This window comes from Equus asinus, chromosome 8 (assembly GCF_041296235.1).
Source record: "Equus asinus isolate D_3611 breed Donkey chromosome 8, EquAss-T2T_v2, whole genome shotgun sequence".
Classification (NCBI taxonomy): domain Eukaryota; kingdom Metazoa; phylum Chordata; class Mammalia; order Perissodactyla; family Equidae; genus Equus; species Equus asinus.
In genome coordinates this window covers 43,495,356-43,512,717 of record NC_091797.1, presented here as the reverse complement: position 1 = coordinate 43,512,717, position 17,362 = coordinate 43,495,356, and the positions used below count along the sequence as shown (strand labels likewise).

Genomic DNA, 17,362 nt, shown 5'->3' with positions numbered 1-17,362 from the left:
TCAGCAGTGGGCTCTGCTCCACTGAGATTTCCCTGCAGAATCTTGTCTTATCCATCTCCCTCCCCACGGTACCCGCATACTTCTCTTCTCTCTCGTCCCCAAAAATCAGGTGACAGCTGAAAATATTTGCCTGGCAATAAATAAATTGCTAGAGACAAGTGGCTGTCGACGCTCGGTTTTCGACCTTTTCCTTTCAGAAAGCCCTCAGGGGGACACTTTCCATTCCTAATGAAGCGGAGATGAGCCCCCTCCACACCCCCTTAGGGCCCTCATTCTATTCACACCCAGCTGTCCACGTGCCAGTGGTGAACCCTTAGAGAACAACCATCTCTTCCAGACAGAACAAAGAGCGCAGAGGTTCCTGGACCCTGCTTTGGTGCAATTGCAAATACGTCTGGGGAGGAAGTTTAGGAGAATCCTCAAAACACAAGCCTTTCTGAGCACAGCTGTTTCCGCCCGGTTTCGAACCGGGGACCTTTCGCGTGTGAGGCGAACGTGATAACCACCACACTACAGAAACCTCGCTGCCCTGTGTTTTCTCTTCCATGCTCAACAGATGCTTCTTTTAGCGAATCTGGAAAGAAAAGCCAAAGGGGCAAGGAAGTGGAGTGATACAGGTAGGGCGAATGCAGCTATATGAACCCTGCCTCATAACGCTACAAAGGTGGTATCTACACTTCTTATTCCTCATCAGAAAACACTGTTTTGCCTGCTGAATCTAAGCTCCCATTCCAAACCCATTGAATCTGATTGTTCAGGTGAGGGCTTCAGGTCTGGAGCTGGAGGATAGTTAATATTGAGACAAACTCCCCCTGAAGTAAATTTGGAAAACCCTAGTGTGTGCAAATGTAGTTTGGAGTTTGAATACGTGACGTTGGTTTTAATAGGGAAATATTTTAACCAAGAGTTCTAACTATCTACTAATGAAATCTCTTTCCTGAGAACCTACTGTGTGCTAGGCACTGAGCCACATAATCTACCAAGTAGTAAGACACTGCCAAATACTTCATAAATGGGGTAGTGAGTTGTTTAAGAACTCATTCAAGCAAGTCCCAGATGGATAATTTGGGTTTTGTGTTGAAATTCTGTGAAGTCATCTGGAACCACAGATGAAATCAAATCCTCAGTAGGATTTGGAATAGAATTAATTTATAAACAGCATAAAACCCCTATTGAGAGCCACTAAAATAAATACATAGATACTTCTCTGTTATTTTGGTTACCAGAAGAAAGAACTGCAACGTGAGATGGTTGTGTCACCTATAAGACACAAGTATAAAAGGTCCAAGGACAACTCTCCCCAGGCTTAAAACCACTGATGCAAAAGGAATCCAACTTTTGTTAGTAAGGCACAGAGCTTACTAAGTTCACAAACACATGCCCTCTATTGCCTGACGAAACCATCAGAAAGGAATGTGTCATGCATTTCATTGTTCCATCCAGCTCAGTGCTCTGTCTCTGGCCTTTTAGACACTCTGTGCCAGCAAGCAAAGAGATGGCATGAGAGATTCTTGCCTTTGCACACTGAGAGAAAAGCAAGCCTGTCAGTGCTGGCGTCAGAGCTTCATTGGGAGGAGTGAGAATGTAGTTAGTGCAAGAAGGGGCATACTCAAAAAAGAGTCCCCATGCATTGGCACACATGGGAGTTCTTATATTATTCTATTATTGTGGTTCTTAACATAGGGTAAAATCATCTGTAGAGTCTATAAAATATACTTATCTAGAGATTGTAAATACCTAAATGTAACAGATGCAAATTAATAAAAATCTATGTAGAAAAATGTCTTTATGACCCAGAGAACACAGAGGAACTTTTAAAAAAGTAAAAATACTTTAAAAGAACAGACAGTAAAGCAAAGCATTGGTGTAGTTTACTTTATGCAAATCAAAGATATTTTCAATGACAGAGTAAATGACAATGAAAAAGTAAATAGATGTGATAAAAGTAAAAATATCTGAAATGTTTAAAAATGACAACTTTATATAGTACAGTAAGGAGCCATGAAAATCAGCAGAATCAGACAGAAAGCTCAATAGGAAATGGGAAAGGAAGGGGGGCAGGATATTAATCAGAGTCAAGATAGAGAAGACTCTGAAAAGATTAACAAAGATTTTAAACATTTAATACTATCAGTAATGTATAAAAAGGCAAAATAAAATGCGATATTACTCTACTTAGAATAAATTGGAAGAATCAGAGACGCAGATGTGTCAATTATCACAGGAATGGGGATATAATAACTCTGCCATGTCCTGCTGGTGGAAGTTTATACTGATGCGGCCCTTCTGAACAGCAGTCTAATACTTTTTACTCAAGTTAAGATTATTCATCCCAAAGATACAGGTATTCTGCGCCTGGGTATGTATGATCACTCCCACACACAAAAAGCCTCACAAAGGCGGAGATTGTATCATATGGGTATGTTAACTGCAGCATTATTTTTGGTCTTTCAGGATCCAATTCAACCCTGATGCCATCATTGGATGCTAAATAGGTAGGTGTGATAAATGCATCATATTGAATATTATGCAACTATGAGGTGCAATAGAGTAGATGTACATGTAACATGCATGAACCTTAAAAAGAAGCTTTAAAAAAAATATTAAGCATAATAATCATTTTTCCTTTGTCACGCTAATCATTCTGCTCTCTGGTCTTCAAAATTGCTGTTGTCTCCACTTTCTCATCTGTTTATCTTCGTGCATTTATGCCTTAAATATCCCTAATATTCTCTGTAGTACAGTTTGAGATAGAAAGCAAATGCTGTGCTTAATCTCCCATAATTATAATTCTCTATCTCTAACTTACTGTGAAACACCAAAGATTAGTAAAATAGTAGGTGGTGATAGGGAAGCATCATTTATTGGGATCGAAGTACTAAAGAGGCTAGAAAATAATTTTTTATGTCAAATTTCCCTGTCTCTCATTTCACCACTGACCATGTGAACCTAATGAGGTTAAACTGAAGAAACAAATGTCACTCCAGGACATGGTCAGAACTTTCCCGGCAAGCTGTTGCTATTTCTGATTGCTCTTCCTAATTTCTGACAAATGCTGGCTCAGTCACCACCATCCTCCCTCCCCTGCTGCTCCGGCTTCTCAGAATATAGAGCTAAGGGACAGGATCCACATGAGCTCCGCTTTTAGGAGCCGCAAATGAGATTATCTTCTGTTCCTGAGCATTAATTTCTCTCCCTGGTGCTGGACTCAAGGCCTGCTCAGGCCATCTGAATCCCTGGTCTCCTCTTCGTTGGCTAAAGCTGACAACATGCCATATTTCCATAGTTTCCACAATAGTCCCCCAAATCAGCCATTAATTCTGTGTTCTGTGAACATTTGGCAATTATAGGCACTCAGGCTTTGTTGAAAATACTTTTAGGTGGCTCCTTATGGTATCCAGAAAGAAATTAGGGAATGTAGATGTCAGTGAGATCCCAGAACCTTGCAGTCCACTGTAGCAGGAATCACCCAGATGGGAAAGATTGTGAAACAACTTCTTGGTCTCTCTGTTATGAAATAAAAACCCAGGAAAAAGGGGTCAGTGCTTGGATTACTTTGGATCTAGTGGGGAACAAAACTAGGGGCCAGCTCCAGGGCCGAGTGGTTAAATTCGCACCCTCCACTTCAGCAACCCAGGTTTTGGCTGGTTTGGATCCCAGCAGTGGACATGGAATGCTCACCAAGCCATGTTGAGGCAGCATCCCACATAGCACAACCAAGAATATGCAACTGTGTACTGGGGACCTCTGGGGAGAAGAAGAAAGAAAAATGATTGGCCGCAGATGTCAGCTCAGGTGCCAATCTTCAAAAAAAAAAAAAAAAAAGCAGGTGTCTGAAAAATCTCACTACCAAGGTCCTGACAGGCTACCAACATAAGAAAAAAAGCTCTCAAATTGATGTCCTGTCTGATAACACTTCAATTCTTCAGGCCATTCAGCTTCAAAAAGACAAAAACCCTATGAGGCCATTTGCCCCTTAGACAACAGAGAAGAACATTTGGTACCTGCATCCCCTATGTGCTCAAAAGAAAATGAGCCCAACCTGCCATGGAAAGATGGCTTTTCAATGATGCCCACCTCCTCACAAAGGCGAAGGCTCACGGAGGTTGCTCTGGAAGCAATGCCAAGCAATAGATTCATTCCAGAGACAAGGGAAAGTGTCAGGGAAGGATTGACTTTTAGAGTAGAAGTGCTCAGCAAAGCAAGCTGAGAACCGGCCTCCAATAAGTAAATATGCATGTGCTGTTCACCACACAGTTCTTTCAAATGTTATGAATGCTCGAAAAATTTATCATAAAATATTGGCCATCTTCATTCATTGTTTGCACAAAAGCCAAGAGGTCTTTGGATCATAATGGAAAATGTCATATTCCTCTTTAAACTGTCAGTTCTCCATCCCCTATCACATTCAGATTAAATGCAAATTCCATAGTATGGAGGGTCTTCCTTTACCTCCCTGATCCAACACATGTCATTTTACTTACACTCAGTGGAATAAATTTCCCTGAGGAAAAGGCATAAATAAAAGCACACTCTGATTCAAACCTACAATTGGAACTCCTCACACGGCATTCACCCTCTGTTCCACGTTCACCTCAATGCAGAAATACCTTCTCCATGCAAGGCTATTCAACCACCTCCATTTTTTTTTTTTTTTTCCATCAACTAAGTAACATCATTTTCCCTAGCAAATATTTCCTGACCATTAAGACTGGAGGGGATGCCCCTTTTCTGTGCACATATGAGAAAACACGGTGGCTTCTATAGCTGGCATTCCATGCAGCGCTCTTATTGTAACTAAATTACTGTGTGTAACTAAATTATGATCACCTCAGGTCCCGCTCCCCTCTTTCTAGGTTGTCAGTTCCTTTAGGGCATCGGATGCCTCCAGTGACCAGAATGGGAGTGGGCTATTCAATGGTTTCTTTAAAATAAACGTCAAACCAAATTGGTGAGAAAGCTTTACAAACATGCATATGCCTTAAATATAATAGGGCTTTATCTCGCGGATCTGATCTCAAAGCAAAAAAAGGTGGGGCTAGGATTGTGCTAATGATAAACAAGCCTCTCTCCTCCACCGCCCACAATATTTTCATCAGGTCAAGTTCTGGCTGTCACGAGAGGGAGCCAGTCAGCGACCATTCTCAAAGGGCCAGGCGCCTCTGTCCTGTCACTACTTTCTCAAGACTACCTTGGGGACAAACACTTTTTCACCACTGAGCACCTTTGCAGGGGTTCAGCCTTAGAACCTAGTAGAAGGCAGATCGCTTCCAGTGTCCGAGGTAAGGACAGCGACTTAGGAGAGTTGAAATGTGGTGAATAACAAAAGAGAGTCAAGTAAGTCACAAAGGTCGTCTTCCTGCTATGAGACTTTAACGGACACCACACACCGAGATGACACGTTCCCGAGCAGTAATCATGAGTGACACAGAACAGAAGAGAGAAGTTCGTTTGACGTCTGCTGGACTTACTCGCCAGATTCCACTTCCACAAACTTCCCAGCCACCCCGACACCCGCGCCTGACAGACAGCTGGGCGCAGTCCGCCACCCCGCCCTCCGCCCCTCGGTCTCTCAAGACGTTGCCCGAGGAAGTCCCCTAAACTAGGCCAGGCGGTTCTAGTTCCTAAAGGATGATTTTCAGTCATCGGGAGATGAAGATCAGAGGGCGTTACAAGTCAGAGAAATGTGAGAAGATATCAAGAAAGTTCTTGAAATAAAATTTCCCGGAAGCCTGCCTAAGATTTCCCTGCCTGGTGCTTGTAAAGTAACTGGGGCTCCAAGAGTAGCATTTGCCTGACTATGAATTACGAGTTTACATGTTGTTGGATCTAAGAATCGGAAGGCGTTGAGGAAAACAGCGCCTCATCGAAGTACGAATTAAAGAACAAATTTTCAGTTCATTGTAACTAGTTGATGAATGTGGAAAGGAAAAGCAGCGGAGTTTCCGTAGTGTAGTGGTTATCACGTTCGCCTAACACGCGAAAGGTCCCCGGTTCGAAACCGGGCGGAGACAAGCACAACGTTTTCCTGTGAAAAATGAATTCTCTTCCAGAAATGTTCTATCTGAATTTCTTCACATTTCCATCAACTACCAAATCTTTGTGCTCACTTTACAGCCCGGGACTTTCATTTACAAGAATTAACGTGATGAGAGCTCAGACTTGCTTCCTCGGTCCACTTAACAAGTAATCCTGTCCTATCCATTCCGTTGGGTTAGAGAAGATCCTGCGCTTGTCTCCGGCGGCTGACCGTCCTAGGAGGCGTTCCCATCCGTTATGTGCAGAAACAGAGAATGACCCTCCTGACTCACAAGCGTGGCTGATGAACGCAAGGAGGATCAAGAAACCGCCTGTAACTGCAGGAGAAAGAGCCAGGGGAGAGTGGCTCCTGGAGTCAGAGAGGGAACAGAACGGAAGGGAGAGATCACGTGGAGCCTGATCATTTCTTTAAGGACTTTGGCCTTTATTCTGATAAAATGAAGAGACGTTGGATTTTAAGCAGGGAAGTGACTTTACGCGACTGGAGTGTTTTAAAAGGGCCCCTCTGCCAGCTCTGGGGAGAATATTTTGCACAGAGGAAACAATTGAAGTAAGGAAATCTGTTAAGTCCCTCTCATCGTGCTGCATATCAGAAATCACTGTGGCTCACATGGGATGGTGGCAGTCGAGTTGGTGAGTAGTCACAGTATAGATATATTTTAAAGATAGAATCAAGAGACATTCCTGAGAAGGGGGATGTGAGGAGGGACAGAAAGTAGAATCAATGAAGACTTTGAGGTATTTTGCTGAAAACCTGGAAGGAGGGAGCTGCCATTATGCGAAATGAGGAAGACTGCATGTAGCAGTATTATTAGGGAAACATTGGGCATTTTAGACACGGTAACTTTTAGATGCCTAGTATAAAACACTCAGGTGTAATGCTAAGAAATTAGTTGAATATATAAATCTGGAGTTTAATGGAGTGATCTAGACTGCAGATACAAATTAGTGAGTTGCACTCACATAGACATTAGTTAAACCATGAGAACAGAAGAAATCAGGGAGTGAGTGTGGATAAAGAAGAGGACCATGGAGCAAGCCCTGAGACATTCCAGCATACAAAAGTGTGAGTGAGAAGAGGTGAAGCAAAGGATATTGTGAAGGAGAAGCCAGTGAGGTAGAAAGCGAATCAGGACAGCACTGTCTTGGAAGTCAAATGAGGAAAATATTTTAAGAAGGATAATGTGCCTATGCCTCCTGAGAAGTCAAGGACTTGAAAGTGATCATTAATTTTAGACACTGAGAGGTCATTGGTAATCTAGACAAGAAGTTTCCATGAAGCGTTGGTGGCAAATAAGCTGAATGTAGTGAGTTTGGAGAAGAATGAGAGGAAATAAACTGCAGATAATAAATCTGTATAGAGCTTTAGAGATTTTGTATAAAGTCATCTGAGAAATAAGACAGTAGCTGGAAGAAAATGTTGGGGCAAGAAAAACCTTTTTAAGATAGGAGTAAAATAGTATTTTTTATGTTCATGAGAATAATCCAATAGTCAGAAGATTGGCCTAGTCAACGCAGATAAAACGCTCTTTGAGCCATTAGTAATACTGATAGGAATACAAGAAAATTCCTTTCCTTGAGTTGCCCAAGGAATTTTCTGAAGTTTTATGATAGCACATGTCACAAATGGATTTTAATTCCATGTTTCTCTTCCTTGTTATTTTTCCTTTTTAGGACAAAGTTACATGAGGACTGGTACTAGAATGATGCTAAAATTGAAAATGGTGGAAGAAATCATGAGATGTCCACTATGGAGTAAAAGATTTGGCAATCCACTAGTTTGCCTTGTCATTAGTCTCATTTAATAGACACTGTTCCACTGTCAGCCTGCAATCACAAAAGTAATAAATGAATTTTAAGAGTGGCCATGTTTTCTAACATGTAACCGTGACATCCAACCTCCAGCCATATCTGATTGGGCACGAGCTCTCAAACTCAGTCAATCCATGGGCTAACAAGTCACCTGTAAGGAGACCTATAACCTGATCCTCAATAAAAGTCTGCTCCAAAAGTGGTTCAAATATTTAGATAGGTGGTCCACATGGATTTTTTAGGGGAGAAATTGGAACAGGAAAAAGCAAAGAGAATCTGACAGTAGACAGAAGAGATATAATAGATTCAAAGAAAAAATGACACTGAGAGATTTACTGATTCAAATTAATCCCTAATTGCCAGCATATAGAGCAATGAACTACTGCCATTGAATGGGGTCAGGATAATCTAGACCCTCTATAGATCTTGTTAAATTTACAGACTCTTCTAGCTGGAGTATAGGTGACCTTATCCCTAAAACCCTAATTGGGTAACTCCCACTCCAGCTAGCTTCTAGATAATAGAGTGATGAAAGGGAGATGGAGGAAGCTAACACCAAGTGTCTCCTCTTATGACCTTTCTTTAGGAAAAGGAAAATATGCCTTTCCAGCTCCATCAACCCAACATCTCTGGAGGGCCAGATCTAAGGTGATGTTTGCTCCTCCCCCAAGGTCTCTTCAAGCATGTGTCCTCTTTGCTTTAGACAAAGAAGAACTTAAGCACTCATTCATTTAATACATATTTATTGAAAATATACTATGTATCAGATACTGCATTAGTCACTGGGATAACAGCTGTGAATAAAATAGACAAAAATTTCTTTCCTTTCTAGTGGCAGGGTTATAGAAAATTTTTAAAAGTAAAGTTGCAAATAAAATGCTAGATGATATGATAATAAATGCTAAGGAGAACAATTGATCAGGGAAGGGTATGTAGGGGAGGAAGACATTTCCTCTACCCACTCTGGGTCCTTCTGGCCAGACCACGAATTAAATTCATGTGAGACAGAATAACAGGAGAAAATTAAACAAAGCTTTATAACATGTATACACGGGAGAGGCTCAGGCAAACTGAGCAACTCGCCAAAATGGCGGAAGCTTTCACCTTAAATACCATCCGCAGCTAAAGACAAAGGGCAATGTTGCAGGTGGGGGCAGTCAGTTATGGGAGATTACCAGAAAAGCACAGTAAACAAAGGCTAGGTTATTATGCAGATTTAAGTCCTTACCTTCTGTATTTATTAAGAGTTTCTAGAGATAAGGTCATCCTCCCTTCTTCCTGGTACAGAGAGGGAAATACCTTTACAGAGGGAGATTTCCTTTACAAACGTAAATGACTCAACAAAAGGTAAGTAAATTCTACTTTTCAGAATTTCTTTCCTGTCTGCAGTTTTTAAAAGTAACCAGCCCAAAGTAATCCTCATGCCAAAGAGACATATCTTGGGGTGGCCAATTCCAGTCCCCCATAGACATTAAGGGTGAGTTTTCCTTTTCAATTTCTAAATGGACTATTAGGTGACATTTGAGCAAAAGTCCAAAGGAAGTAAACAAATGAGCCATGGGGATATCTAGGTAAAGTCATTCCAGACATAGGATATAGTGCCCTAAAAGACCCTGATGTGGAGTTTACCTTGAATATTTGAGGAATATCCGGGGACTAATTCTGCTGGAGTAAATTGAGTGATATTGTAGTGTACATATCAGTTATCTATTGCCACAAATATACTGCTTAACAAACCATCCAAATTCAGAAGCTTAAAACAATTTGAATCTAGTTAGCTCACTAGTCTATGAATCACTAACACAGATGGGATTGACCAGACTGTTCATGTCCCAGCTGGGCTGACTCACATCTCTGGTGAACAGACAATCAGCTAATCTCCATACATCTCTCATTCTCCAGCATGCCTACCTCAGTCAAATTCTCAAGATGGCTCAGGGCAAAAGCCACCAGGAAAAAAAAAGAAGAATAAAACCCTCCTGGAAGTAACAAGTGATTATGAGCATGGTTGTAGGGCACAAGTTTAATATACACAAGTCAATCACTTTCTTATCTAGCAATGAATAATTGGAATTTTAAATTAAAAACACAATATGATTTACATTAGCACCCCTTAAAGTGAAATACTTAGGTATAAATCTAACAACATTTATATAATATCCGTATGAGAGAAATTACAAACTCTGATGAAAGATATCAAAGAAGGACTAAACTAATAGAAAGATTCCATGTTCATGGGTAGAAAGACTCAATATTAACAAAATGTCAGTTCTTCCCAACTTTATCTGTAAATTTGACACAATCTCAGTCTAAATCTCAGCAGGTTATTTTGTGGGTATTGACAAACTGATTCTAAAGTTTATATGGAGAGGCAAAAGATCCAAATGGTCAACACAATATTGACAAAGAAGATCAAAGTTGGAGGTCTGACTCTATCTGACTTCAATAATTGTTATAAAGATACAACAATCAAGACATTGCGGTATAGGCAAAAGAATAGATAAATAGATCAATGAAGAGAATAAGAAGTGCAGAAGTAAACTGACACAAATATAATCAGTCAATCTATGATGAAGGAGAAAAGCAATACAATGGATAAAGGACAGTCCTTTCAACAAATGGTACTGGAACAATTGCACATCCACATGCAAAAAACAATATCTAGGCACAGAACTGACACTCGTGGGGGACTGGAATTGGCCACCCCAAGATATGTCTCTTTGGCATGAGGATTATTTGGGGTTATTACTTTTAAAAACTGCAGACAGGAAACAAAGTGTGAAAAGTAGAATTTACTTACCATTTGTTAAGAGTCATTTACATTTGTAAAGGAAATCTCCCTCTGTAAAGGTGTCTCCCTCTCTGTACCAGGAAGAAGGGAGGATGACCTTATCTCTAGAAACTCTTAATAAATACCGAAGGCAAGGACTTAAATCTGCATATTAACCTTCCCCTTGTTCGCTGTGCTTTTCTGGTAATCTCCCATAACTGACTGCCCCCACCTGCAACATTGCCCTTTGTCTTTAGCTGCGGATGGTATTTAAGGTGAAAGCTTCCGCCATTTTGGCGAGTTGCTCAGTTTGCCTGAGCCTCTCCCGTGTATACATGTTATAAAGCTTTGTTTAATTTTCTCCTGTTATTCTGTCTCACATGAATTTAATTCATTGTCCGGTCAGAAGGATCCAGATTGGGTAGAGGAAATGTCATCCTCTTCTATACATTCTTCACAAAAATTAACTCAAAATGGATCATAGATCTAGATGTAAAGCACATAGCTATAAAGCTCCTAGAAGATGACATAGGAGAAAATCTAGATGCCCATTAATTCTAGTGATGACTTTTCAGATACAACACCAATGGCACAAGCCATGAAAGAAACAATCGATCAGTTGGACTCAAGTAAAATTTAAAACTTCGGCTCTGAAAATGACTCTGTCAAGAGAATGAGAAGACAAGTCACAGACTGGAAGAAAATATTTGCATAAGACACAACTGATAGAGGACTGCTATCCAAAATATACAAAGAAGTCTGAAAACTCAACAACAAGAATATGAACAACCTGAGTAAAATGGGCAAAAGATCTGAACAGATGCCTTAACAAATAAGATATACAGATGGCAAGTAAGCAAATGAAAAGATGGTCAACATTATGTCATTATGGAGATGCACATTAAAACAACAATGAGGTTACCACCACTTACCTATTAAAATGGCCAAAATCCAAAATACTGATCATACCAAATGCTGGGAAGGATGTGGAGCAATAGAAAGTCTCATGCATTGCTGGTGGGAATGAAAGATGGAACAGCCACTTTGGAAGACAGTTTGACAGTTTCTTATACAACCAGACAATCTTACCAACCATACCATCCAGCAATCACATTTCTTGGTATTTACCCAAATGAATTGTGTGGGGGATCAGAATTTGCCACCTCAAGATGTGTCTCTTTGGCATAAGGATTATTTCTGGGTGGTTAATTTTTAAGAAACTGCATACATGGGGAAAGCTCTGAAAAACCAAATAGAAGGTACTCTTTGTAAGAGAGATTTACATTTGTAAGGGAAATCTCCATTTGTAAAGATATCTCACTCTCTGTACCAAGATGACCTTATCTCATTGAAACTCTTATCAATGCTGAAGGCAAGGACTTAGATCTGTGTAATAACCTTATTCTTGTTTAGAGTGTTTTTTCTGGTAATCTCCCATAACTGACTCCCACCACCCGCAATATTCTCCTTTGTCCTTTAGCTGAAGATGGTATTTAATATGGCAACCTCAGCCATCCTGCCAAGTTGCTCAATTTTCTTCAGTTTCTCCCATGTATAGATGTTATAAAGCTTTGTTTGATTTTCTCCTGATATTCTGTCTCATGTCAATTTAATCCTTAGCCCAGCCAGAAGGACCTAGAGGGTAAAGGATTTGTCTTCCTCCCCTACAACTGAAAATTTATGTCCACACAATAACCTACACACAGATATGTATAGCCCTTTATTCATAATTGCCAAAATTTGGAAGCAACCAAGAAGTTCTTCAGTAGCTGAATAAATAAGTAAACCGTGGCACATCCAGACAATGGAGTATTATTCAGCACCAAAAAGAAATGAACTACCAGGCCATGAAAAGATATGGAGGAGCACTAAATGCCTATTACTAAGTGAAAGAAGCCAATCTGCAAAGGCTACATACTGTACAGTTCAACTACATGACATCTGGAGAAGGCAAAAGTATGAAGACAATAAAATGATCAGTGGTTGCCAGGGGTTTGGAGAGAGAGAGAGAGAAATAGACAGAGCACAGAGGAGTTTGAGGACAGTAAGACTATTCTGTATGCTACTATAATGGCAGACATATGGCATGATATATTTGTAAAAACCTATAGAATGTACAACACCAAGAGTTAAACCTCGTGTAAACTTTGGACTTTGTGTGATAATTGATGAGGATCAAGGCTGCCCCTGCCCCAGGGAGAAGCCCAAGGTGTCCTGCCCTACATACTGATCTATATCATCCTCCAGGAAGCATAGGAGGGCCTGCCTTAATCCCATCTGATTCTTATCTAAAGTTATAGGACCACCCAATAACCAGACCCCACCTGCACTGATGCCATTTTAATGACTTTTTTTTTTTTACTAATCTTTCTTTTGTCTTGTAAAGAGATAACTCACATACCTATGCCTTAAATTTAGCCCTACCCTCAACCCAAGTATGTAGCTCTTACTGCCCATGGGTCCTGTCCCCATGCCTGCAGCTCTTTACTGTCCATGGTCCTGTCCCCATGCTGCTCCATGCTATTCTCTGAATAAAAGAGCACTACTGCCAGACCTTGAGAGTCCAAGAAATCTTTCTTTTGACTCCTTGACTCACCGAGCCTGCATCAACAGTGATGTGTCAAAGTAGGTTCATCAGTTGTAAGAAATGTACCATTCTGATTTAGGATATTGACAGTGGAAGAGATTGTGTGTGTGGCAGTGGAGGGAGTATGTGAGAACTTTCCATTCAATTTTGCTGTTCTAAAAATGAAGGTTTTTAGAAGAGTTAAAACTGCTCTAAAAAATAAAGATCATTTTAAAAAATAAACAAAAACCTTAAACAACCAAAAAAAGCAAGCAAAAAGAAAAATGGTCTTATTCAAGAGTCTTCTTTGTTAAGTTTGCTAATATCCTATTGGCCAAACCAAGTCTCAGTGCTTAGCCAGGACAGAGTGGGAAGGCATTGCACAGTCAAATGAAAAACAGCATGGATGAAAGGAAGGGAGAACAATCGGAATCTTTAAGGTAATAAACGCACCCAAAGCAGCTAACTATTTCTGACTGATTTGAGTACAAAAGTCAAAATAAAAATTATCTTTTTGAAACAATTTAAATATTGAAGAGGTTAGAACATTCCACCCCAAAACAGGTTACTTTGACATATGGATAATTTTTAGCTAAAGGCAATGGAGAAGAAGCAGAGGCAAAAAAAAACACCATCTTTTTCTCCCTTTTAACTGTCTAAAATATAGACAATAAATATAGACAATAAAGTAAAATAAAACTGTCTAAAAATTCCACTTCTGTAAAGGAAATTCACACTTATAAAGGAAATCTCCATTAGGAAAGGTATCTGTACCAAGAAGAGAACAATTCTCAGAGACAACTGTAATCACCTGAGACTCTTATCTGCACAACAGGCAGCATTTATTTAGCATATATTTTCTCCCTCACCTTCCCATAATTTGCCCCTCATCCCACTCAGAAACCCCAAGTTCCTATTCCTTTGTGTATCCCATGATGGTATATACATCTCAATCATCTGTGAAACTCTTATACATACATAAGTAATTAAAATTGTTTTTTTCATCTATTTTTAAAAAACCCTTTTTATATTATTGTTATATATTCCACATATTCCAGTTTCTTACCCCAACTCCATCATCATCCAAGTCATGATCATGACCCATCTGGCCAGTTATAACATCCCTAAGCCTTCAACCCATCCCTCACCCTGTCCTTAACTCCGTCTCTGCTATTCATCCCACAAATGACCTGAAAGTTACAGGTGTCTAAGATGGATTGAGAGGCTCAGAGATAAAATTGGTATTTTTATTATACATTATTTGGACATTGAAACAAATAAATAATGTGATTTTCCTTTTAGGCCAAAGTAAAACGCTGAGAGCGTGAACTAATCACAAACTTAGAAAAAGACAGATTGTTCTGTGGCTATGTAACAAGTAGCCACCAGAACCAATACTAATCCAATTCAGTCTATCAATGATAAAACCATACTGAGAACATATTTTTGCAAGACAACCAATCACTGCCAACCCTTTCCTTCTGAGAGTCAGCCATCCAGGGATGGACTCACTTCACTAAACACACCTTTGAGTGCCAACCAAACAACAGCCTCTCCCAAATAACCAGGCTTCCACAGGTTATGTCAACCCACTTAGCCTCTGAAAGACTTTGTTCCCCTAAGCCCCTTCCCCACAAAACATCATCCATGGGCTCTCTCAGTCTCTGCTTTACCAACACAGCTGTCTCCTTAAATGAGCTTTGACTTTGTATTTCAAGTATCAGCAGTAGTTTCCTCATCCCTTTGAAAATGCCCCTTTGTCAAATCTGAAACTTCTAAATTTCATTTTTTGCTGGGGTTATATTTGTCATTAATTTTTCACTTCTGAAATTCTTGTGTAGTCTATACAATGATGTGGCCTCTACAATCACGATGTTTTGTCATAAATGGTGACTATGGTAGGCTTTGTTTCCTCTATATGTGTGTACCAATCAGATTCAGCAAACGAAATCCCAACTTTTGAAAACACACTGATGGCAAGGCTTCATACATTCACTCCACAAACATTTACCGAATGCCTCCTTTGTGTTCAGAACTGTTCTTGGTCCTGGAGATCCGGAAGTAAAAAAAAAAAATCTGTTCTCACAGACAGAAATTCTAGTAAAAGCCGACTGATAATTAAAAAAAAGAAAGAAAAGAAAGAAAGAAAAGGAAGAGAAAGGAAAATGTGCAATGTGTCCGATTCTGATTATTTTAACAGTAACAATAGCGACTTTAATACTTTTGAAAAACCCGCTCAAAGGTCAGGGAGACAATAGGGTGGACGAAGCTCGTAAGGGCCTCACGGAGCCTCTGTGGACTGACTCTGGGAAAGGGACAAGGAAAGTGGGGCTCTCAGAGAGTCAGCGGCCATTAGACACAAATCTCACCTCCAATGCCAACCTCTATCCTCGTACGCTCATTATCTTTACTAAAATTTCTTACTCAAGGTTCTATACCACTTTTTCCACAAGCTTTCTCTTACCCCTGCCCCCTACCCTTTGAAGAGAGAGACGAAGAAGGTAGGTGTCACTGCTGAGGATCAATAAATGAAGTCCACATTTAATCCCAATTTTATGTCTAAGACGCCATTTCCAATATTCGCCGTGACTACAAGATTAATTTTGATTTAAAATGTATTAACTCTCCTTGGCCCGTACGGGGATCGAACCCGCGACCTTGGCGTTATTAGCACCACGCTCTAACCAACTGAGCTAACCGGCCACCGATGGAGCACTCTTTTTTACATCGGAAAGTAAAAAGCGTATTTTTGTTAACATCCCTGTGTTTGTTTAAAATTAAGGTGAATCTTTCTTGCCCCTTTCCAAAGGAGACTTTTTCGTTTAACTTCTTTTAACCAAGACCAAGTAATATTGTTTCTTCCAGACTCTCTTCCTGTTTTCCGTTTCCCCTTTCTGCACTCCCGCGCAAAGAAAAAGACAAAACGAAAACTCTGCCTCCAGCAGAAACGAACTTCGTTTCTCTCGTGAAAAACAGACTTTCTCAAACTCGATTCCGCCCCAAGAAAACATAGAGAAATATTCACAACAGAGGCTGGACAACAACTCAGAAACGCGTTTAGCAGGAGCGGGTGTACATGTGTGTGTGTGTTGAAAGAGACAAGTTTGAGCTCCAGAGCCCTCGCAAAGATCCTGGACAGGCAGCTTTCGCTCCTGGGCAAGTTTCCAGCAACTCAGCGTCCCGCTCGGAGTTTGGTGGCCACGGAGGCGAAGGCCGTTTCGAGTGGAAAGAGGGATCCCGACCATTTCTGGAGTGACAATGGTACCCACGAGCGCTCTAGATTTTGGGGCCGCTTTCAAGTTTTCAGATTTCTATTCTGAGGGCTAAAAGAGTGACTGATAGTTGGGCACCAGACCCCTGCTGTGAGAAGTCCCAGCGGCTATGCAGATCTCCAAGCACTGGAGAAAAGGACGTGTTGGAATATCTGATCTAAGCGGGGTCTCTTAACATTGGCTTTAGAGGCTGTTTCCAACGGAAACAAGACACAAACAAACGCTGAAGAATTAACAGAGCTTAGAAGTTTTATTCTTTTTGAAGTTGAGCCTTTAGCCTTCAAAATTCTGTTACCGATAGCCATCCCCCAAATTTGAAAGCTATGTACCCCTGGAACGATTTTTGACGACTAATAAATTTTTATCATAAGATTAAGCAGTTATTTTTCTTTGTGTTATGATTATTGACCATTTAAAAATGAAACTGTGGCATCACTCTCAAAATATTGAACATAAATTCTGCATAATTTGATGCAATCATTTTTTATGAAAAAATAAATGCATAAACAAGTACTTCTTTTACAGCCTTTAATTTCAGGCCATTGTTTCCTTCTTGAACTTGTTTCCCACAAATATATATCAAAATACAAAATAATTTCATTCTTAAAGTTATTTTAACCTTCCTAAATCCTACTTTCCTGAAACAAAAAATATACATGCACATCACAATTATTTTAGGGGAGGGCTTAAGGCTCTAATTTTTATGAGTTGCTCTCTACTGAATTGTCAAAATTATTACCTATACACAATTAATCATAACAACAGAAATACTATGAATTTGAAAACTAATCAGTAAAATTAAAGATAAAAATAACTGAATGCTTATTTAAATGATACAACTAGGCTTTTAAAATTAGTTCACACAATCATGAATAAACATACACATTGCCATGATAAGTCATG

General features: G+C 40.0%; 3 non-coding genes across 3 annotated transcripts; 1 reads left to right on the top strand and 2 right to left on the bottom strand.

Moving 5' to 3' along the window:
* Positions 1 to 447: 447 nt before the first annotated feature.
* TRNAV-CAC (transfer RNA valine (anticodon CAC)) lies at positions 448 to 520 on the bottom strand. The gene has a single exon. It is a non-coding gene; the product is annotated as a tRNA-Val (tRNA).
* Positions 521 to 5,941: 5,421 nt separating this feature from the next.
* TRNAV-AAC (transfer RNA valine (anticodon AAC)) lies at positions 5,942 to 6,014 on the top strand. Its single transcript has one exon. It is a non-coding gene; the product is annotated as a tRNA-Val (tRNA).
* Positions 6,015 to 15,816: 9,802 nt separating this feature from the next.
* On the bottom strand, positions 15,817 to 15,890 carry TRNAI-AAU (transfer RNA isoleucine (anticodon AAU)). The gene has a single exon. It is a non-coding gene; the product is annotated as a tRNA-Ile (tRNA).
* Positions 15,891 to 17,362: the final 1,472 nt, after the last annotated feature.